The sequence below is a fragment of the Xenopus laevis genome, chromosome 4S (genome assembly GCF_017654675.1).
Source record: "Xenopus laevis strain J_2021 chromosome 4S, Xenopus_laevis_v10.1, whole genome shotgun sequence".
Taxonomy (NCBI): domain Eukaryota; kingdom Metazoa; phylum Chordata; class Amphibia; order Anura; family Pipidae; genus Xenopus; species Xenopus laevis.
The window spans coordinates 93106702-93131862 of record NC_054378.1 but is presented as its reverse complement, the minus strand read 5'-3'; the positions used below and the strand labels follow the sequence as shown (position 1 = coordinate 93131862).

General features: G+C 38.9%; 1 protein-coding gene across 4 annotated transcripts in view; it reads left to right on the top strand.

The window, feature by feature from the left end:
- The window catches only part of nr2b (ionotropic glutamate receptor subunit NR2B), a 280900-nt gene that overhangs the window by 196074 nt on the left and 59665 nt on the right, over positions 1-25161 (top strand).

Sequence of the window (25161 nt, the reverse complement as noted above, 5' to 3'; positions counted from 1 at the left end):
CTGTGTTTTAAATTGCAGTATTGTATCTTATAATTAATTCCAATTCAGTGAATGGGACATGTTCTTGGGAAAAGGTAATGTGGTCTGTTTTCTTGGATCTATACATCAGCCCCTGTATCAAAAAATATTCTATAATCATTATAATGCTACCAAAACTTAAACTTTCTAATTAAAAATAAATACTTGGATGTACTTCAACACAATATTTTTAATTTCTGAAAATATCTTGTGTCATTGCATTTTAAGATATGTCTATGACATTATGCTATAGATAACTCTAGTGGCATTTTAATGCCAAACAAACACTGTGCCGCCCCATTATTTATTTAAAGTATGATTTAGTTGCATCAGTGGACATTCAGTTGCTAAAGTATAAGCCCTGGGGCCACCATAACAGCTTTTGTCTGGAGGTGGGCAGTCTGAGGTTTTTCTTCAACAACAACTGAAAAGCTGAATGTAGGGCAATATTAATTCTGAGTTTTACTGTCCCCAGCATAACCTACTTTTCTTATCTTTTTCTTTTGTCCACATAATGTTTTGGTAGGGGGCAGTTTTGTGATGTTGTGGTTTTAGACCTGCTGGGCAGTAGTGTTGGATAGTATTGTAATGATATTCAGGTTTACACTTTAAAACCAATGCAAGCCAACATGATGGCCTATGTTACCTAAACTCATTAGGATTTCAAGATGGGTTTAGATGAAGGTGTTGAGTTTGGATTGACATAAAGGTATCAATGGTGTGTATTGTCAAAAAATGTCATCCTACAACCAGAAATAGTGAATAAAATTAAGTGTATAATTAATTTTAAATACATTTTTGCACGGAAAAAATAATTTTCAAATTTGATGAGGCACTGAGAGAGGGTTTTCCCATATTGTTAGGAAACTTTTCTGTTGCATGCATCCTAAAAATGCCTAGAATACGTTATGGGGACAGATATGGAATCCCGTATCCATAAAGCTCTGAATTACAGTAAGGCCATTTCCCATAGAGTACATTTTGAATAAATAATGCGATACTTTTTTCCCTTTACTATATAATAATAAAAACAACACCCTGTATTTGAGAGCCATTTCCCCAGAAGCACCACAATTTATTTTCTAAGGAGAAAAGTGTGTCGGCTAACCGCAATGCAATGCCGTCTTCTCTTATACATTGTCTGGAAGTCTGATCTTTCAATGTATTGAGTCTGATTTGGGGCTCATATTCAAGTAGAGTGAGCTATTAGAGTGAGTTTTATTATTAAATAAAACACTATAGAACAATATCTGAGAAGTTATTTATATGCAGTTGAGATATTGGCAAAGTAAAGCTGCAGGAAAATGCACAACTTTTTGTTGTGCATGTCCAGTTCTGAAGGCAGTTTCTCCAGTGGCCCTCATGTAATGCAATGGTTTGCTACAAGTGAGCGTGGTGCGTATAGCATCTGAACCAGGCTGACCCTGACTGCTGGGAGTCTGACCTATTTAGCAACATTACAATGGTCTTTCCCAGGGGAATCCTTTGGTCTGTTTTCTCTGTACTGTTTTTTTTTTTCCACAATGTATTTCCCTAGAGGAATTCTTCTTCCACTGACCCTGTGCTTTAGTTCATTCTGTGGTTAATGAGAGAAATCCTGTCTGTCTATTAAAATATTGGTTAATTAATTCTTCCAGTGACTGGCATGAGCTGTGTGTTCTGGCAAATTTCTGTTTGCTCACAAATTAGACTTTGATAAATATTTTGCAATTAACCTGCATTTCAGCTATTTCAACAATAACTTCTCACTAGTAAATGTAACCACTGTTTAACAGGAGATAAATATGAATGTCATCCATTCCTAGGCAGATCAAAAGGATAGATTAAACTAACAGGTTACTTATTCTACAAGTGTATGAAATGTAACAGGGAAGGGCATACTTGGTCTTCTAGATACTCTTGTTGAAATACAGCTGCCTACATCCCCCAGTAGACAGAATATTATTAGTATTTACACAACCCCATCCTATTCCAATGTGGTGTGTACTATAGAGTTGTATTTACATCCAACATACAAATACTAATTGATAGGAAAAGTAGAGACCTGCTGAGTAGAGAATACTGCCTTTTATAGCAGCAATCATCAAGACAGGAGAAGACTCACTAACTCAGTTTTCTGTGGGCGGTAGAAAGTAGACATTAACAAAGCTGGAGGGTCCCAGGATCTCACAAACACACACAAGAACTCACAGCCCACAGCAGTGCAGAAAAAGGCTGGTTTTGTTACAGCAGGGATCTCCTACATGGCTTGTGTTTATTTCTCCAAGCATTTTCCAACAAGCAGAGCCCCTAAAGAGCTATTGAGGAAGACCCCCATTTTCACAGACCCAAAACAGAACTATGTGTTTCTAACAAAAACATTAAGAAAGCATGAACAGAATGAAAAATGCATTTTGCCACAGTTTCAAGGACTTTTCCACACCTGGGCCAGCCAGCCTGTGGCTTTTCTAGTGTTGCAGAAGTGCAGTTCCCATTATCTGGCAGAGGATGCTGGCAGCTACAGTCCAGTAACTCACTGTTATTTAAAATCCAAAATGATCATACTAAGTAATTTAGACACTTCTCACATTTGGATGCTTCACATCCTTTTCTCATGCACCTGCCAGCTTAACAACATGCATTTACCCCTCATATAATATACTGTACCTGACATGCCTGTATGCTTTTTAAAGGGGAGCTATCCCGGAAATGTAACATAAGCTTTATCATACTGAAATAAGAAACTTTCTAAATACAATCAATTAAATTTAGTTTATATTCACTATTTCTCTCTCAGCATCTGTTTCTCTTCATTCTGTTTTCATGCAGAAGTTGGGTGTCAGATATACATTGACAGTAAGATTAAATTTTCTTTCTTTCTTTAAATATTAAGTGCACTGCATGGCTGCTGCCCTGTCCTTTAAGGTGTGGACTTCATTGTCATAGTGTAGGATCTATTATTCAGAATGGGGTTTTTTATATAAGGGATCTCCATACCTTAAAGGGGTTGTTCAACGTAAAACACTTTTTTTTCAGTTTAGTTGGTTTCAGTTCACAAAAATTAATACTTTTCACCTTCTAAAGCAGCTCTGGGGGGGGGTCACCGACTCTTTAACTGTTCTAAATTGATACATTTTTTTATCTTTGCACCTACTGAGCAGAATCCCTGAGTTTCATTAAAGGCAGCTGTTAGAATTGATACAATAGTTGCTAATATTCCACAGATGCTGCTGAGAAATGTATCAACTAATTGTATCAACTAAATGTAGCAAATTGTAACAGTTCAGATGCTCCTGGATCACTGAGCTGCCAGACTGAAACACTAGAGACGTGAACATTAACAACAACATGAACAACCTCTTTAAGTCTGTTCAAACATTAAATAACCCGACATAATTGTTTTGCCACCAATATGGATTAATTCAGTTTAGCTATTTTTCTATTATTACATAGAAAAGTAAATTTTTAAAAATATTTGCTAAATATAGACTCTCTGGGAGATGACCTTCCTGTAATTTTGAGTTTTCTGGATAAGGGGTAACATACCCATAATACTCATTACTGCTTTCTCTCAGCTAAAACGAATTTCAACCATTAGTTAAAGTGGCAGAGTCATTATTCTTTATCTGTTGAGTTCAACATAAGTATTGCCTTTTTTTCTATTTATAAAAGGTTGAGTTCACAAATGGCGAGTAATGCTGGGAGTAACCTACTTACCAGTAACAAAGGGTTCTGCATTTTATTTCCCCACTTTATATAATCATCATGGCCTGGTGCCAAATGGAAAAGAATTCAGAACAGCAGCAGGAGGTTCATAGAAACCAGTTTTAATCTTCTTGCATTACTTTGCTACATAGATGACTGATCTCCTAAAATTTGATGTTTTATATTCAGCTCAGTGCATAAGCTCATCTTTGGTTTGTTCCAAAAGGAATAATACAATATCTTACTATTGGATTTTATGATATCAAGCGTGACAGATCTCAGATTGGAAATCATTATTTGATTGCCAACAAGGCTTGATTTTCATTTTCAATTACCTGTACCAAGGCCACTCAATGTCCATCCCAATTAGCCACTTTAAAGCCATTCTGTATACAAGAGACTTATGTTGATTAAATGTTTGAGAACACCTCACTATTTAATTTGGTCTACACAGAAAGGACTCATTCCAGGAAATATCTATAAATCCGTTCAAGGAAATCTTTCTCTACACGAACATTGAGATATCCATCATTTAAATTGGTTACTGGTTTTGTAACCATGACAACTGAACATTTTTCTTTCAGAAGTCAGAATGTATATTTAATAGGGTTATTGCAAATATATTGTTTACATGACTATTCATACAAATGGCGGCAATTTCCATAATCTACTGTGGAAATATTTTATGTATCTAGAAAATAGGTCTTTATTTTGTATTATAATTGGGAAAAATAATAAATACTTTATGACCAAGCTGTAGGTGGGGCATGAGTTCAGATACCCCCCCCAGCGCTGGATGCAGTCAGCTATGCAAGTTTATCCAATTGGTTATCAAGAGTCGGGCTCTCAGCACACTGCAGACTTCAAATTCACATCATTCTCACTAAACTCATATCTGCTTTGCTTGAACTAGAGTCTTGTCCAACAACGTTCCAAAAGATCAATATGCCTTAACTGTTTCCCAAAGGACAGTGGCTTATAGGGTATTACTGGAAGTAAATCTAAAGTTCTGTGCAGATGACTAAAAATTGGAGAAAAAGTGTGCATAAGACTTCAGCTTTGCAAGACAAAATGCACTTTATTAAAAGGTCCCCTATTCATATTGTATGTAGTCATAAATGACTGGGAAGGCCAGTTTAAGATGAAGCAAAGAGGGATTTTATCCCAGTCCCCAGTGCCAGAGCGGCCTTCTTGCAATAAAACATGTCTCTGGTATAAGTACTGGCTGTCTATAACTGCACTGTCCCTGATTTATGCTGATTGAGTTATTCATGAACATTTGCAAATACAGGCCGTATTTTTTTTGTAGGCTTTGCATAAGCTGTGTTTTCTGTATCAGATTCAGTATGGCAGTTCCCATACACATCAGCAAATAAACAAGACTTCATGAGTAGAAAAAAAAACATATTCCTTTAGTACTAGATTTTTAGAAAATATAATAAAGTTCTCTATAAAATCTGCTATATGAATATAATATATTTTTAACTGGGATTTTCATTATTATTTTCCCGTAGCCGCAGTGTAGATGATGGCAAATAGCTCTCCGTAACTGTTTTAAGTGAATGACATGTTCCTACCCTAGGAGCTGCAGTATTGCTTACCTCAGGTATCTTCCTTAGCCAACAACAATATATTTTGGAGCTCTAAAATGATAACATGCTTCAGTGCAGCCAGAAGGAAGCCAAATAATTATATCATCCCAGCAGGAGTTTTATACTACATTCTTATTAATGTTTGTGGTGGCCAACTGTTTATCATCATCATAATCAAAGTTGCTTCACTACAACTCTAAGATGGCCCATATCGGGTTTTTTCTGCCTATGTATGATTTGTGTAATTGCTTCTAGCACCATGGACAGCGATCTCCTCACATTCACAGGGCCAGTATGCGTCGGGTTCATTAGCTTCTAGCACTATGGACAGTGATCTCCTCACAGTATGTGTTGGGTTCAATAGCTTCTATCACCATGGACCGCAATCTCACATTCACTAGGCCAGTATGTGTCAGGTTCATTGGCTTCTAGCACCATGGACAGTGATATCTTCACATTCACTAGGCCAGTATGTGTTGGGTGCATTAGCTTCTAGCACCATGGACAGTGATATCCTCACATTCACTAGGCAAGTATGTGTTGGGTGCATTAGCTTCTAGCACCATGGACAGTGATCTCCTCACATTCACAGAGCCAGTATGCGTCGGGTTCATTAGCTTCTAGCACCATGGACAGTGATATCCTCACATTCACTAGGCCAGTATGTGTCAGGATCATTAGCTTCTAGCACCATAGACCGCAATCTCCTCGCATTCACTAGGACAGTATGTGTTGGGTTTATTAGCTTCTAGCACCATGGACAGTCATCTCCACGCCGTATGTGTTGGGTTCTCTAGCTTCTAGCACCATGGACAGCAATCTCCTCGCATTCACTAGGCCAGTATATGTCGGGTTCATTAACTTCTAGCACCATGGACTGCAGTGTCCTCACATTCACTAGGCCAGTGTATGTGTCGGGTTCATTAGCTTCTAGCACCATGGGCTGCAATCTCCTCGCATTCACTAGTCCAGTATGTGTCGGGTTCATTAGCTTCTAGCACCATGGACAGTGATCTCCTCGCAGTATGTGTCAGGATCATTAGCTTCTAGCACCATGGACAGTAATCTCACATTCACTAGGCCAGTATGTGTCAGGTTCATTAGCTTCTAGCACCATGTACAGCCAGTGGTGTAACTAGACCTCTAAAGGCCCTGGTATGTAAATTTACAACTTGGCTCCCCTACCCAACACCGCCCCCTCCCCTTGTGCATTGGACTGGAACTTAGTCTCCCATAGACTCCATTATAATCAAATTCAACTTTTTAAAAATGATTTCCTTTTTCTCTGTAATAATAAAACAGTACTTTGTACTTGATCCAAACTAGGATATAATTAAGTCTCAAAACCACAGAGCACTAGTCTTTGTCGTGACTTTTAAAATGTATCAATTTATTGAAAAACGGATAACATCAGTGAATATACGCCAACAGTGCATCCAACAATACCCACATGTACAAGAGGCGGTGGGGGGGCCCCCCTCACCACCTCACATAAGCGTGGGTATTGTTGGATGCACTGTTGGTGTATATTCACTGATGTTATCCGTTCTTCAATAAATTGATACATATTAAAAGTCCCGTCAATGTCTAGTGCTCCGTGGTTTTGAGACTTTTTCGATAAATTGCAACTCTCTATCCAGAGGCTGTTTGGTCGGTCCCTGGCTCGTTTGTTGGGTGAGTGCTCTCCAAAATTTGTTTCCTTAAGATGTAATTAATCCTTATTAGAAGCAACACCAGTCTATTGGGTTTATTTAATATTTATGTGATTTTCTAGTAGATATGAAGATCCAAATTACGAAAAGATCCATTAACTGGAAACCCCCAGGTCCTGAGCATAACAGGATAACAGGTCCCATACCTGTACTCAAAGGATATAAGCACAGGAGTCTGAAATACATTTTCTACTGTGTTAATGACAAGGGTTAATCAGTGCAGCATGAAAGGGGTCATTCACCTTTACATTAACTTTAATATGATGCAGACAGGGATTTTCTGAGAAACTTTGCAATTGGTTTTTTCATTTTTTTTATTTGCGGTTTGTGTTATTTAGCTTTTTATTCTGCAGCTCTCCAGTTTGCAATTTCAGCAGTCTGGTTGCTGGTGACCCAATTAACCTAGCAACTATGAATTGATTTGAATGAAAGATTGGAATATGAATTGAAAAAGTACCAATAAAATAAATGTATAGCCTTACAAGTCATTGCTGTTTAGATGGGTCAGTGACCCCCATTTGAAACCTGGGAAGACCCAGAAGGAGATAAATAAATAAATATTAAAAGAAAAAAACGAAGAACAATTGAAAAGTTGGTTAGAATTTTCCATTCTATAACATACTAAAGGTTAACCTGAAGGTGAATCATCCCTTTAATGTTACACTATAGGGGGCCTGTGCAAGGGCTCTCTGCCAGTTACATTACACGCACAACCTATAGCAGTAGGTAAATTGTTGCATGACTTTAGGTGCAGACTAATTGGAATGAAATATTTACAGACAGAACCATGGCAAATATCTTAGACCTCTTAAGTTCACTAACAACATTTACAAGTGTTAAGTGTCAGCCATTTTGGGGAACACCATAAATATAATAATAAATAAATGTTGGTGTAAAATTAGGGAAAACAGGATATAAAATCAAGGAAAAGCAATGCATTTTTTTCAGACTGAGGGGACTGTTCCTGCTGAATTGTGCTTAGTACAGGGGAATACCAATGCTGCCATTCTTTAATGGTATATCTCTGTACAGGCTATGAGCAAATTTAGGGGGCTGTTCCCACTGAATTGTGCTTAGTACAACGGAATACCTATGCAACATAGTTCTATGGGATCTCTCTGTAAAGGCTGTAAAGGCTGTAACTGCAGAAATTAGACCATGCCCACTTTGAAGATAGAGATAGCTAAGCATCTAAACTCTTTCTAAAGTATCTCAGTGTTCTGAAAACAAACCACTGATGTAATGTAATTTATAATGCCCATAAAACACTTGGCTGAATGAATGCAGTGGCAATTTCATGTAAAATATGAATTTATAGCAGGATGGAAAAGTGGCCATTCTATGTATAAATACCCCCAGAACTCATAGTAAGATGACATGCTGGCAATTCCATGTATAAATACCCCTAGAATTCATAACAAGATGGCATGGTGGAAATTCCATGTATAAATACCCCCAGAACTTATATCAAGATGGCACAGTGGCAATTCCATGTATAAAACCCCCAGAACGCATAGCAAGATAGCATGTTGGCAATTCTAAGTATAAATATCCACAGCACTTATATCAAAATGGCATGTGGCAATACAAGCAGTGCAGGGTGGGTCATAGATACTTGCTATTCTGATGCCTAATTCCTAATGCCTTCCTTGCAGCTGCTCTTTCACTGCTGTCCCAGTGTCCTGCTCTGACGTCTGCTATGTGTAAGTGCCGCCAGGTGACAGTGATAAGTGCACTTCATAGTCCTGAATATATTCTACTAATCTCTGCCTCTATTACGAAGATGCCAGAGAGGGGGGCAGGGCCCGCCAAAACCAGGCAGATCCAGTGTGAATTCATGTAATTCACTTGGTTTCAGCTTGAACCCCCAACTACCCAAGCCGTAGTTGTGGAGACTGGCGCGGAGCACGCCGGAGGTGCCTTCACACGCAGCACATCGGTGGTGACGTCACACTTTCTCTGATCTAATTTGAATCTGCTCGTCGGTTGCGTGCCCCACGGGGGGTGCAGGGGCACGGACCTTGGTGCCGCTACACCCCCGGTAGTTCCGCCACTGTGTACAGCGATTTCTTTGCATTCACTAAGCCAGTACTGTATGTGTCAGGTTCATTAGCTTCTAGCACCATGGACAGTGATCTCCTCAAAGTATATGTCGGTTCATTAGCTTCTAGCACCATGGACAACAATCTCCTCGCATTCACTAGGCCAGTATCTGTCAGGATCATTAGCTTCTAGCACCATGGACAGCGGTCTCTGCACATTCACTAGGCCAGTATGTGTCAGGATCATTAGCTTCTAGCACCATGGACAGCAATCTCACATTCACTAGGCCAGTATGTGTCGGGTTCATTAGCTTATAGCACCATGGATAGCAATCTCCTCGAGTTTACCAGGCCAGTATATAATTGAACCTGCCCAAAAAAAGCATATGAATAATTAGTAATTGTGGGTGATTACACTGGTCCAAAAAATAGTCCCAATGTTTAGAAGATTTATATTCGGCAGTGAATGAAGTTATGTACTGCCCTAACAGAGTTGATTATAGTGCTGAGCACAGTCACCTGTCTGAACCCATTTTTCCTGATATTGCATATGGTGAGATATAATTAGGCAAATAAACTGTTGTATTTGTAAAATAAAACAAAATTACCAAGGCATAACTCTATACTCGTTACAGTCCATGTACTACAGTCAGGACTCATTTTTCAGGTGGAAAAAAAAAAGCAGTAGGTAAATTGGTGCATGACTTTAGGTGCAGACTAATTGGAATGAAATATTTACAGACAGAACCATGGCAAATATCTTAGACCTCTTAAGTTCACTAACAACATTTACAAGTGTTAAGTGTCAGCCATTTTGGGGAACACCATAAATATAATAATAAATAAATGTTGGTGTAAAATTAGGGAAAACAGGATATAAAATCAAGGAAAAGCAATGCATTTTTTTCAGACTGAGGGGACTGTTCCTGCTGAATTGTGCTTAGTACAGGGGAATACCAATGCTGCCATTCTTTAATGGTATATCTCTGTACAGGCTATGAGCAAATTTAGGGGGCTGTTCCCACTGAATTGTGCTTAGTACAACGGAATACCTATGCAACATAGTTCTATGGGATCTCTCTGTAAAGGCTGTAAAGGCTGTAACTGCAGAAATTAGACCATGCCCACTTTGAAGATAGAGATAGCTAAGCATCTAAACTCTTTCTAAAGTATCTCAGTGTTCTGAAAACAAATCACTGATGTAATGTAATTTATAATGCCCATAAAACACTTGGCTGAATGAATGCAGTGGCAATTTCATGTAAAATATGAATTTATAGCAGGATGGAAAAGTGGCCATTCTATGTATAAATACCCCCAGAACTCATAGTAAGATGACATGCTGGCAATTCCATGTATAAATACCCCTAGAATTCATAACAAGATGGCATGGTGGAAATTCCATGTATAAATACCCCCAGAACTTATATCAAGATGGCACAGTGGCAATTCCATGTATAAAACCTCCAGAACGCATAGCAAGATAGCATGTTGGCAATTCTAAGTATAAATATCCACAGCACTTATATCAAAATGGCATGTGGCAATACAAGCAGTGCAGGGTGGGTCATAGATACTTGCTATTCTGATGCCTAATTCCTAATGCCTTCCTTGCAGCTGCTCTTTCACTGCTGTCCCAGTGTCCTGCTCTGACGTCTGCTATGTGTAAGTGCCGCCAGGTGACAGTGATAAGTGCACTTCATAGTCCTGAATATATTCTACTAATCTCTGTCTCTATTACGAAGATGCCAGAGAGGGGGGCAGGGCCCGCCAAAACCAGGCAGATCCAGTGTGAATTCATGTAATTCACTTGGTTTCAACTTGAACCCCCAACTACCCAAGCCGTAGTTGTGGAGACTGGCGCGGAGCACGCCGGAGGTGCCTTCACACGCAGCACATCGGTGGTGACGTCACACTTTCTCTGATCTAATTTGAATCTGCTCGTCAGTTGCGTGCCCCACGGGGGGTGCAGGGGCACGGACCTTGGTGCTGCTACACCCCCGGTAGTTCCGCCACTGTGTACAGCGATTTCTTTGCATTCACTAAGCCAGTACTGTATGTGTCAGGTTCATTAGCTTCTAGCACCATGGACAGTGATCTCCTCAAAGTATATGTCGGTTCATTAGCTTCTAGCACCATGGACAACAATCTCCTCGCATTCACTAGGCCAGTATCTGTCAGGATCATTAGCTTCTAGCACCATGGACAGCGGTCTCTGCACATTCACTAGGCCAGTATGTGTCAGGATCATTAGCTTCTAGCACCATGGACAGCAATCTCACATTCACTAGGCCAGTATGTGTCAGGATCATTAGCTTCTAGCACCATGGACAGCAATCTCACATTCACTAGGCCAGTATGTGTCGGGTTCATTAGCTTATAGCACCATGGATAGCAATCTCCTCGAGTTTACCAGGCCAGTATATAATTGAACCTGCCCAAAAAAGCATATGAATAATTAGTAATTGTGGGTGATTACACTGGTCCAAAAAATAGTCCCAATGTTTAGAAGATTTATATTCGGCAGTGAATGAAGTTATGTACTGCCCTAACAGAGTTGATTATAGTGCTGAGCACAGTCACCTGTCTGAACCCATTTTTCCTGATATTGCATATGGTGAGATATAATTAGGCAAATAAACTGTTGAATTTGTAAAATAAAACAAAATTACCAAGGCATAACTCTATACTCGTTACAGTCCATGTACTACAGTCAGGACTCATTTTTCAGGTGGAAAAGGCAGGACAATATTCCATTTTCTTTTTTGGACAACTTTTTTCCAACAAACTTACCTTAGACGTATAATTCTTGTTTGCTATTTAAGCTTCTGTTTTGTGTTCTTGGTGACATGTATTATAATAATCCATTAATGGTTTCAAAAGTGCTTTATATAGATTTAAAAGAATATATTATTAGCCTCTGCCCTTAGTTTATTACATATGGTTCCCATCAAACACAGGTCAGTTTCATCAGGTTGAACTGCCTGTATGTTTTTGGAGGGTGGAGGAAAATCCACATAGATATTGGGAGAAAAATGGTAAGGAGCCCAGAACTGTAAGGCAGCAATGCTAATCACTGCACCATGTCTCTCCTCTAAACTGCAGACAGTAAACTGTGCACACAACTGTGGAATTGAATGAGCAGGCCTATTTAAAAGGTCATGTAAAGAATACATATATCTTTTGAAACAGTTGGCAAAGGAGATAGTGTATCTATGTAGAAACTTTGGCTGCCCAACCCCTGGATTTGTCCACCTCTGCTAATTATATACTCTTTAAAGGGTTTTTATATAAAAATTTGATGCAGGTGTCCTGTTGTTTAGCTACATCTCTACAAGTGATAATATCTGTCAGATTAACCCCCAAAACATGTTTCATTCATGGTAAGGCACACAGGCTGTTGGCTCTGGCTTTTGTCCCTAGGTATTTTTGCAGGCTGAGAAGAGCAGATCTGCTCAGTGCCCCTGCTCCATTTATTTGAATAATAAGATCAGCCTGTGTGCATTTACACACAGCGGAGCTGAAGCTTAGATAAGTATTTGGGCTGACTTTGCTGAAAGGCAACTTTTTTGCTGCAAAACCTGGCAAAAAACTTCATTCATCACTAGGAATGAATTGCAACTGTGCTAAACAACATTAGGAAATGTGTATTGTTTTTGTTATTTCTTGCAAAATTTATAAATAAGACCCATTCTAATATCTGGTCCCAAAGAACAAAGTCAAACTGACTGAGAAGTCTCTGTATAATTGCCTGCTCTTTATCTGGGGGGGGGGCAAATTTATACAAAGGGTTTCTCAGTGGCCTGCGGATTTGTTTGACCTTGCTCTTTGGGAACTGGATGTAGAATGTGACTTTAGATTAATTTTCAAATGTTGCACTGTTTAGACCACACACGAAAAAGTAACATTTAGATGTTTCTTAATTAAAATAGAGATATCTATGATTCTCAGTTCCTACAGGATTTGTTGCACAGGAACTGTTTAGCCCACAGGGTGAAAGATCATAATAAAGAAATATTGGATTTTCACAAAATTAGATTGTACTCCGTTTCATGGGCCCAGTGGAACTTGCAATATAAGGTCCGTACCACATACATACACTATGGTCAGTTTATTATTAACAGCCACTTAAAGGGCACCTTCAAAGTTGCCTGAGCATGGGAAAACATGCAAAAACCTTTCTTTGAATGAAATTGCAAAATCACAGGATTTAAAAATGATGCAAAAACGCTGTATGTACCCAGACAATGAATAATAAGAAAACAGGGTCAAATTAAAATAATAAGCAAATTCACCAGAACCCATGTAACATAAATTATGAACATGCTTACAGAAAAGCTCCAGATAAACCAGACTGAAAACACAGACATCAAACCAAATATTACTGCCAAAGCAGTTACTGTGGTGTTCACACTAATCTGGAGATCAGTATCATCACTGTGTCTTAATCCACAAATTTGGTGTAATATAAGGTAATGAAGATTGATTATGTCTCGAGATCCTGAAGTATTGATATACAGTACTGGCACTAGTTTCTTGTATTGCCCGTTCCCTAGGTTACGAATATGTAGAGGTGGTTGCTAGGTTACCCGCTCCCGCATTCCATCGCTGTCAAAACTGAATTTAGGAAGGACCTCCTTGCCGTGTTTAACTCTATTAAAGCCAAACAAATCTCATCATAAACATTGATGGTGATATTGTTCATGGTGATGGAATGGGACACCAATATACTCCCTTCATCTTTACAGCTTCAATAGATATTGTTCACAAGGGAAGCACTGCTTGAATTCCTTACATAGTGGATCTGTGCCTGTTTGTTTGGACTAAACTCACTGTCCAGGAAACCTTAATAAAATAAAATAGAGTTGTAATATTGCCCTACACATGAGCCCAGGGTATAGTTTTTGTGCCTTATGTATGGAAATGTAGGGGGGAAGCCGGGTACCCTAAAAAAAATTTAGGATCTTTTGCAGCCTAACTGCCTGAAAAACTGAAAAGTCACCAGCATTTTTTGGGAGTTAGAAACATTTTCAAATTTTTTTTGAGGAACTCCTATCTACTCTATTGCACTTCGCCTGGTCTGAGGTGGTAAAGGCAAGTTTGGCGCAAGAGTTAACGTTCAGTAAAATCCGCATAGTTAGGTCCATTCGCCAGAGCGAAAATTTGCCTGGTGTTAGAGTGTGAAGTAGTGCTACAGTCTATCTCCTTCACTAGCGAATTTTCGCCAGTGTTAGTCACTTCGCCCTTTAGTAAATTTGCCCATTTGTGTACTGCCTAATAATTATGGCTTTTTGCTTTTTACCTTCCTAGCCTGAGAAGTCTGTTGTATTTTACTTTATATGCACTTATGCAGAAAGTATACTTAATATATCTCTAGTTATATACTAGAAATTGATGATTGGGCAATACTGACACCCTGCCCAAAACAGACTAATTCACATATTAAAAGCTAATTCAATTTACACGGTTTTCAGTGGTTTAAAAGTTATTTGTAAATGTTATTGCTACTAAATGCATTATTTTGCCTGTCTGTTTATATTTTCTGTCCTCCTGGCTCTGACTCATAAATCAATGTTGCAAACCATCTGATTAAAAGACCCAAAGGAGACCTGACTCCTGTAGAATTGTTTTAAGAGTTGGGCCTACAGAATCGATAGAGAAAAGTAAACATTGCTTTCAATAGCAATTCCATTTACAGATAACATTTAAACGATTTACAAGTATATTGGAAACTTGCATTTTAATCCACTGTGAGGAAAAAATGTATTCTGGGGTCTAAGACTCTGGAAAAGGGCGGAAAACATATGTAAAAAACATATGTAGGGTGGGTTTCACATATTGTGGTGTTAATTTTGAGAATACATTTGCCTTAAAGTGATAGTGACTAGTTTCTGTAGATGAAAGAAACATCAGTATCACTGATCAGTTAGTGCAGGGTGCTTCTTTTTGCACAAAACATTCTGGGATCCAACTTAGGCTATAAAAAATCAGATGTGCCAGTCATACTGGACTGGGGCAGTATATTGGTGTGTGCAGGAGTACTGTATAATGAATGAGTACTGTATAATGGTAGGTGTAAAGTACATCATCTCCTTGTGTCCTTGCATGATGTGCTTTATGCCTCATTCACATTAATAGTGTTACTGGGCTCATTGGCATCAAGTGCAAGGGTTACAAAATGGCAGCCCTTGCACTCACATTAGTATAGAAGGTCCCATATTTCAAAGGTTTATTGACAGTGGGGCCCAAAGTGCAGTATGGGGGGTGCAATGTAAGGTCTTTTAATACAATGGAATGAGATAAAATTCATGTATTTGTAACTTCCTTATGAATGAAGAAGGAAGATGAAAATGAATCAGTGGGCTTGAAACCAAAAAGAGTGAGAGGCTTTTTGTTGCCCCAGTTATGAGTCTCATTAATAACATTATTTGAAGGAGAACTAAAGCTTAACTAAAGAAGTATTCTAGAAATGTTGTACAAGGCAACCACAGCCCTTTTGCAATGAAGTTATGTACCTCCAAATATGCCCCAGTAGCTCCCCATCTTCTTTTCTGCTGATTCACTGCACATGCTCTGTGCTACTGTCACTTACTGAGCTAGGGACTGACTCACAATATACAGTATACATAAAATATAAATGTCACAGTATAATTAATACAGATACATTCTACATGGCAGCATCAGAATTTAAAAATCAGCCTTGTAGCATCAGCTTGTATTATAGAAAAACCTAATTTTCTGCTCAATAATTTGCAGCAACCCTTTAAGCTTAGCTTCCCAACAGCTGCTCAGAGCCCACTGAGCATGTGAGTGTTGCAGACACTTTCCAAGATGGTGACCCCCTGTGACAAGTTTGGAGTCCTGGATCATTGCTGCTGTTTAGTAGCTGAATCTTTAGGCTGTGCAATAAATTCAGTATATAAAATATGGCATTTTCAGCCATATACATTTTTTTAGGGTTTAGTTCTCCTTTAAGTCAGTGCCTTGTCATGGTACACTTGGCTTTTGGTTAGAGGCCAGAATATGCTGTTGTTTCTTCAGTCTGGGAAAGGCATCATCTGAAGTATTGCATTGGAGTATTGTGCATTTAAATTCACTCATGTTCCACCTAAACTGTACCTTATAGCATTCTTTCCTTAGAGTCTGATTGATTGCCTCTATGACTTTGCTATAAACATATACAGGGATTACAGGGTTTCTTTAGTTCAGCCATAGGTCAAATCAATAAAACATATAACGCAACATTAATGCTACAAAACCGCTTTCCAAGCTTCAGAAGAACAAAATAGCCTCTTTATGCTAATCCCTCCAATTCTAAAGGTAAATAACACAGAGTGAGGCTAATCCAAAGCATTAGCCGTTGGTAAACCTACCCCACACTTTAACCTATTGATCAGAATGGCACAATTGTACATGTTCTTAAAGTTGTCTGCTTTGCTGAACAGTGCATGTTGTCTTGGGCACAAATACAAGCATTGCATTTTGGTGATGGTTTCCCTTTAAAGGGAAAGTCAACTCAAAAATAAAAAAGGCTTATAAAAGAACACATAATTCTAAGTGACTTTCCAACATACGGTACATGTTTTACAAATGTTCAGTGCCTTTAAAGTTATTTGTAAACTTGGTTGCTACTTTTAAAACAATGTTGCCAAAGTCTGTCTTGTCTTACGTTTTTTCAGCAGTTGAGCCAGCAGAGCAGAGACTAGAAAGGGACAAACACTGCTTTTAGTAGCAATAAATATACAAATAAATTAAAATCCATAGAAAATTTGTAATGAATGTATATTGCAAAGTTGCTTGGAATTATATTTTCTTTTATTAGGTAAAAAATATTTAATTTTTGGGTTGTCATTCCCTTTAAAGGAACAGTAACACCAAAAAATTTAAGTGTTTTAAAGTAATGAAAATACCATGTACTGTTGCCCTGCACTGGTAAAACTGATCTGTTTGCTTCAGAAACACTACTATAGTTCATAAAAACAAGCTGCTGTGGAGCAATGGCAGAAATTCAAAAATGTCTATATGGCACAGGTTAACTAATGGATAATAGATAACACCATTAGACAGACAGAGCTTATTTGCTGTCTGCTGTGTAACCTGAGCCTTCTTTCCTTTGAATGGCTGCCCCCGTTGCTACACATCAGCTTATTTATATAAACAATAGTAGTGTTTCTTAAGCAAACACAGCAGTTTTACCAGTGCAGGGCAACACTGCATTATATTTTCATTACTTTAAAACACTTTTATTTTTTGATGTTACTGTTCCTTTAAGTATATGTTTAGTGACAGGGTTACCACTGGTGCGCAGTCTCATTTGAAGACCCATTTTATTATGAATCTGCCATACACTGTGCAATATATTTGAACTGGAGCTCATCATTTTCTTGTTCAACCACTCTATATATTGGATAATCCATAGCAGATAATACATCTGGGATCACCTTAACCAAATGACACCCTAGCAAATGACTTTATAATTTTGCAGGACTCATTGCAGTTGTGTCTGCCAGTGTTCTGCTCTGCTGCAAGTTAGAACACAACATTGTTCATTGGCCAAAGTCCCTAGTTGACTTTGGTGGGCAAACATCTTTCCTTTAAATGTCTCTTGATAAATTGGCATGCTTATGAACTGGGGAGCCATTGCTTTCTACCACTTGCCATGCCTTTACATAGTTGATGTTTGTTCTAATGAAATAGAGCACTTTGTGCAGCATGCTCAGGATCAATATGAACAAAGTATTGCACTGCAGAGCAGAATCCAAGTAAGACTCAGCAAAGGTGTCCGTGGAATCTGACAAATTGATTGTGTGTCTGGAACCAGGGGATACTCGATCTTCTCTCAAAACACTAAAGTCCATAACTTTGTGGCATGTACATCAGCAGGAAGACAAAGGGAAAATGTCCTAGGCTTGCTCAAGCCACTGGAAAAGATAATTTGTGCATATATACAAAACTGTAAAACAGGCAGCGAATATTGCCCATGCCAGCCTTGCAATTGAAATCATGCATTTTTTATTGTTTTCAGTCATCTTATCTTGTTAGCTTAGACAAATTGCTGTATTAATTGGTTCTTAGCCACTTCTTCCCAAATACAGAACTGCACATGCACTTCCATAATTCCAACACAGCACAGCCACGTTACAAGCAAACATACCTTTACAGATTAAAAGGGCAATTTATCCAGCTGTGGAAAAAATCAGCTTAACAGTTTCAATTTACTTTCCAACACTTCACAGGATTTCACCTTAATGGAGTTGGGCTTGTTTATCAAGCTGTAAAAGCCATGAAAGTGAACAATTTCTGGGTTCATCGCAGAAAGTCAAAAAGAGTAGTTGTCACTTGAAGAAGAGGGGCGGGACTTCCTTTAACTGGACTACGGCTGTATTTGCCCGAAAGGTGTAAGGCTTTCAGGTCATGTTAATAATGAAGTCTTCAGAGGCAGCGATTGGTTTGAGGAATGTCATACAGCAAAGCAGCTACCATATGAAAATCTTATCCATCTCAATTCTTTCTTAAGGAATAGTAATGTTTGGTATCTGACATGTCTTCGTAATAGAAAAGAGAATAGTTTTTTGGTTGAATCCAAGGGAAATGCCTTTGCGCCATATACTGTAGCTGCTGCCATTTTACTTTTGCATGATGTCTGTAGTTATTAACAGACTTGAAATTAATTCCACATCTTTGTGTGGATTTAGTTGCAATTTCTGTAATCGTGTATGTTCCCCTTTTAGGGCTCTTACACATGAGCGTTCCGACCTGCGCTCCCCTGCGTTCCGTTTTTTGGCGTTCAGCCGCAGGGGAGCGCAGGGATAGACGCAAGTCATTATTTGAAATGGGGCTGTACTCACTCAGGCGCGTGTAGGTGCCGAACGCAGGTTCAGACGCAACATGCTGCATTTTTCCTTACACTCCACTTACTAGTCCAAACTAATTGCAGCTTGTATCTGTGTAACTGTAGCTGAACAGCAAAATGTTGAAGGCTGGGGCTATGTCGCAATAAAATAAAACAATGCTTTAGGGCTCTTAAACGGGCGATTTTTTTCTGTGTTTAACACGCGTTTAAAAACAGGTTTGAGCACAAATAAACACATTAGCTAATTGATTCCATTACATTCTGCCTGGGTGTACTCATGAGTGTTCTGAGTTGGGTTTTACTCTATTTGCTTTCAGTGCATTTGTTTAGATGCAACATGTTGTATTTTCTTGTGCTTGCCATGCATTCAACTATCAATAGAAGAGAGGGTTCCGTTTGGAATGGAAAAAATGCACTTAGTTGTGTAAAAAAAAAAAAAAGCATTTAAGCACAATATATGTGTTTTTTAGGCGCTCAGCATACATTTAAAAAATGCAGAGAAAACGCCCATGTGTAACAGCCCTTACTGTGGATGGGAAAATGGCAATAATTAATTTTACAAGCAATATTTCATTAGCACTTTATAGGCCCATCAGATTTGCCCCTCCTTATTTAATATGTTATGAGTAAATAAGTCAGATTTTAGTTGCTGTTTGAAATGAACACCGAGCCCCAAAGCAAACATTCTGTTCAGCTCAGAATATACAGTAATAAGCAGGTGAGACTAGGGCAATTCATTAAGATGCATGGCTGCACATAAGGGCCCTTACACATGGGTGGATTTACCCACACTCCCCTGCATTGCGCTTTCTTCTGTTCAGTCGTATGGGAGCGCAGGAGTAGACGCAGTCAATTATTGTGAAGGGGGCTGTATTCACACACACACATGCATGCGCCAAACGCAGGTGAAATGCAACATGCTCTGTCCCACCTCCATTTGCTTTACATGCGTCTGTGTGAATACAGCCCCCTTCACAATAACTGACTGTGTCTACTCCTGCGCTCCCCTGCAGCTGAATGCAAGAAAGCGCAACGCAGAGGAGTACAGGTAAAACCACCCATGTGTAAGGGCCCTTAATCAGTTCAGTCTGCAGCATGCATCTAAATGAACTGCCAATTAGCCATGCAGGCTGTGGATTCCATATGCGTTCATGGTATGAAACTAACTGCTCATCATGTTGGCTTATTTAAGCTCCTTTGAAATGAATAGTATACGGTACAGGTACCTACTGAGTTAGTGTGATTTAAAAGGCCTGGTTTAAAATGCCAATTTGTCCGAAAAGCAAAGTTGTGGTTATCTTCCAGGGACAGGTCAGTTTTGACTTTTTGCTAACTAGCCCTTGAAAGAACATTTTCTAATCCCTGAAAAGTACACTGGCTGACTAATTATATCATTTTAAGTGCTTATGAGGATTAAATACGTCCATTGTTATCATATGAACTTGCTAACGTTCCCAGCGGCTGAATTGCCTTGCTTTCAATTTCATTTTGATTGAACTCAATAGATCCTATGCTAATGAATTAGTGAGATATAAAACAAAAGAATATAAAAGGTAGTGCTGGTGGGACTATAAAACTAAACATGCATTTGTTTAACATCTGTTTAAACAGTGAACAAATACGCTGTTTGAATGGGGCACCATATTATGTGCCAAGCTTTGCAGGTTATAAGGTCAGAAGTCAACACACAGCAGAGAAACCTTTTATATCAAACACTGAATTCATTATAATGCACATTTTGCGTCCCTTGAAACAATCTTTCCTTTATCAGCAGCCATTCTGTGCTCATAGGTACATAATGAAAATAGATTTTCCTGATTTTTGGCTTCCTTCAGTCCAGTTTCCCACTTAAGCTTTTTGGCTTGACACATTTAAAAAGAATGAATGTGTTATCAGGGGCCAGTGTGTGTGGCTTTGCAGCTGTTGAGAGTTATTTCTTCCTTTCATTCCAGGTTATGACTAGAGTCATTCTAATGACTTATGATTCTGCAGAGTGCCATAAGCTATAGTTAGTGCTTTGGTGAGGTGCAGTGATTCTGTAGTGCCCACCTGCTGAAGCTCAGACAAGACTGGTAGGCTAAAATACTTACTCGTAGAGCTTTGAAGTGGAAAACTTACAGGTAGACAAACATTCCTTTATAACTGACTTCAGTAAATCAATTTTCAGCCATTGCTTTCACCATTCATGCATGCCAGGCCCTAGACCCTTTCTTGAATTATCTTGGAGTCTCAGAGCCTGTATTAATGATTAGACCGAATATATAGTGTATTTGCAAAACCTAGTGATTGTGAAGGGTGGTTAAAGAGTGGGCTTGATTTACACAGAAGTAGTTCTCAGGATCTTCTATTTTTTTTGTCCGAAATTGGATTAATATAAATTTTTGCCTTATTGTAGTGTCCTCATTAAAAACCCAGCAATGGGTTTGCAGAAGAATTCTGCTCCATACAGGGTATTTAATGGTAGACATGGAGTCAGATGTTGTGGAAGTATTTTTTTGGTATTAAGGGACCTATTTATTAAACCTCAAAATTCTCTGGTCAAGGGGAAAAACTTGAATTTGTAGAGGGGAAAAAAACTAGATTTGGTTGATTTTTTTTTTGTGCTGTAAATCTAAGGCTACACATCAGTGGCGTGCTCCACTCTGTTCCCTAAATATATATACAATTCAATGAACATCACTATTTTTGAAGTAACAATTTCCATGATCAAAAGACAAATAATTTGAAGATCAGAATAAGTGATGGTTTCTGCCTGTTTTAGAAGTGATGGTGTTAAAATGCCAACCTCTGGTTGTTACAGCTGATTGAATTTGTGTTTTTGTAGTATCACCTGCCGGGTCTTTTCTTCTTGCAGTCCTGAAAAGTGCAAATATAAAACCTGTGAAAAATTGTCATTTTTAGGAGTGGAATTACACAAACCTTGTAGAGACGGCATTTTTAAGGGAGATCCGGTGCCTCCTGTTTATGTACTTGATATGTAGATCATAGGGAAAGACTTCATGATGAATTAACAATAATTCTTCATTTCTGTATTTCTTTATATCACTCTTAGTGGTTGGGGGTGGGGCAAGTAAGCTAGTGGCAGGCAGATGAGCAGCCAACGAGGTGGGATCAGTTGACTTGCAAAATGGCCGCCAGTGTTCCACCTCCCCCCTGAAGATTTTTGGCAGGGGGGCCTGGTCAGTAATAGTTACGACACTAAATTCTATCCAAGTTAAATTTAATTACCAAAGTACTTTGTTGCGTATGTTGTTATATTTAAAATAAGGTATAGGATCTGTTATCCAGAATGCTAGGGACTGGGAGTTTCCAGATAAGGGATCTTTCCGCGATTTAAATCACCATGCCTTAAGTTTTCTAAGATACATTTAAACATGAAATAAACCCAGTAGGATTATTGTGCCACCAATAAGGATTTATGCAGCTTAGTACACGGTACTGTTATTAATAACACTGTTATTATTTAGAAAGGAACTCATTATTAAATAATTTGCTTAAAACGGACTCTAGGAGAGCTGGCCTTCCCATAATGTGAAGAATAAAACACATTATGAAATGTATTACCTAACATTAGACCTGACATTAGTCCTAATTGGATCATATTTAGCCAATGTGGTACTGATGTGTATTTGTGCCAGTGACACTTCTTAGACTAAGGCCACACTAGGCGATAGCGCCGCGATTTGACTCGCGGCGACTTTTCGCCGCGACTTTTAAGCCGCAGCGAGGCAATTTCGAGCGACAGTAGAGAAAAGATCGCCGCGTGTGTTTTTACGCTGGCGATTTTTCGCGATTCCCCATAGACGCCAGCGCAAAAGTTTCCCCAGCGATTGCGGCTTAAAAGTCGTGGCGAAAAGTCGCCGCGAGTCAAATCGCGGCGCTATCGCCTAGTGTGGCCTAAGCCTCAGGGATTACACGTGCTACTGTTCTAGTAACCCATAGTAACAGATCAGCAGGTAGCATTTACTTGTCAGCAACACACACTTCTGTTTGGTTGCTATGGGTTACTAGACCTGGGCATTTTGGGATTTGAGATCTCGACCCACTGGTACATTACCATAGCAATTGACACTGACAGAGAAAACGCAGTGGTTCTGCCATCACTAGTTAACGTTAGCTGAGAACTTGATTGACAGTGATTTTCTGCAATTACCATACAGTATGTCCTGAAATGGCAGGAGTGAAATCCACTGGGCTATCTCCATGATACTATATAAACTTGTTCTGTATCCTCTCTGGCCAGTGCTGTCCCTATCTGGTATAATAAGTTTATGTATTCCATTTATTTGAATGGCTCCTAAAAAAACAATGCATGGCATCCCTGGCTATATTGTAATTTTACTAACCAGGAGTCACTCCTCCCCAGTTAATAAAAAGAGGGGGTGTGGGTTGCAAGAGGATTCTTTCTGGTCTATGGACACAGCAGGGGTCTCTTTGTTTTATGCTGCTGGAAGATACAGAGAATACTAAATTTCTTAACACATGGGCAGTATCATTCCTTAAAACAATGTTCTAATGTTTTTCTGCATCGAAACATAAGTATTTCCATGCAGAATATCAAGTGGCATTCTAACTGATACACAGAGCTCATGTATTTAGACAAACAAAAGATCTTTTTTTATGCCTGGCTGATACAGATGATCCCCTGGGGCAACCCTCTCCAATTGGAATTCTGTATAGAGGCTTTACTATTGTCATTCCATTTGCCCTCCCCTTGGCTATGTCGGGAGGTCTGACAATGGAAACATAACAGACAAACAGAGGTAAATGTGACTTAACAAATGGACAGTCCCATAGAGTTATATTCCCTACTGGCTCTGGGATATTCCCTACCGTCTGATTTTCACTCTATATAAGTCCCAGTTCTGTAACCTGGGTCAGATATTTTTTCCCTATTGGCCTGGGTGGTTAAGAGTGTTCCTATAAAATTTGATATTATATTTGTAAAAATGTAGAAATGTATAAACATAAACACAATGCTATTCCAATCATACTAATGTAGAATGACTGCAAACCGACATGACTTTTCCCTTCTTCCTCTCGATCTTTGTGTTTCTGAGTAGGGCAACAAACATCAATTATTGCCTTCTCACCCCAACTGAAATAGGCAAAAAAATATAAGACTATGATTGTGGTGCTTTATTCTTATTTATTCTGTTACATAGGGAATTAGCTTGAGATGTACAAACATGACATGTTACGAGGGAAGGGTAATTAAACATAGTTAAAAGATTGGGTTGCTTTGTAGCATTTAAGAAATGTGAAATATGCTTAATAGCAGGGAAAACGTACAGTATGGTTAACAAAATCCCAACACTTCACCAGATTTCTCCTCTGATACATCCCTGGCAAATGGAGGAGCTTTGCCCATTTGTGAGTAACAACAAAGAATTTCTCATACCACATGAGGCTACTGTACATCTTTATATGACTGTAAACATTGCATGATAGTCCCACTGGGGCTCTGTGGGGTCCTGCACACAATGAGAAATCCCGAGGCTTTTTTGCGGATTACAAAATAAAAAATGAACCCAGTCAAACTGCTGAAAAGTAATTTAGCCTCAAGGGTTTCTTCTGAGCGAAAACAAATTTCTCTTTTGTACTGTATTGTATGAGAATATGATTCAGTGCAATGATGTATAGGGACATTACTGGCATTCTGCTCAGATAAAGATGCAACAAGCCACTGCCCGATGCTAGAGAGACAGTCAAACATTATTCCCGTATTCTAACTGGAAATGGCATAACCTATATGGCAGAAACAGCTGGTTTGTTCGTCTCCAGATATTTCTAGACCACAGAACTGTGCCTGAAATTTCCGGGAGTTTGTAGTTCAGTAAGAGTTCAAGGGATGCTCCATGTGCAACTTTCAACTAATCTACAACCTTGATGTTCTGTCACACTCACATTGTACTCTGTTCTGTAGATGATGGGTCTGCTCCATTCCTTCATACCACTAGTATCACCTGCTGACCCCTCATGTTCCTTTGGAACATCTGCAAAGTGCCATAGTTAAAGGGGAACTAAACTCTATAAATGAATATGGCTAAAAATGCCATATTTTATATACTGAACTTATTGCACCAGCCTAAAGTTTCAGCTTGTCAATAGCAGCAATGATCCAGAACATTAAACTTGTCACAGGGGGGTCACCATCTTGGAAAGTGTCTGAGGCACTCAGTGGGCTCTGAGCAGCTGTTGAGAAGCTAAACTTAGGGGTCGTAGCAAATTATAAAGCAGAAAGTTAGGTTGGCCTTTAA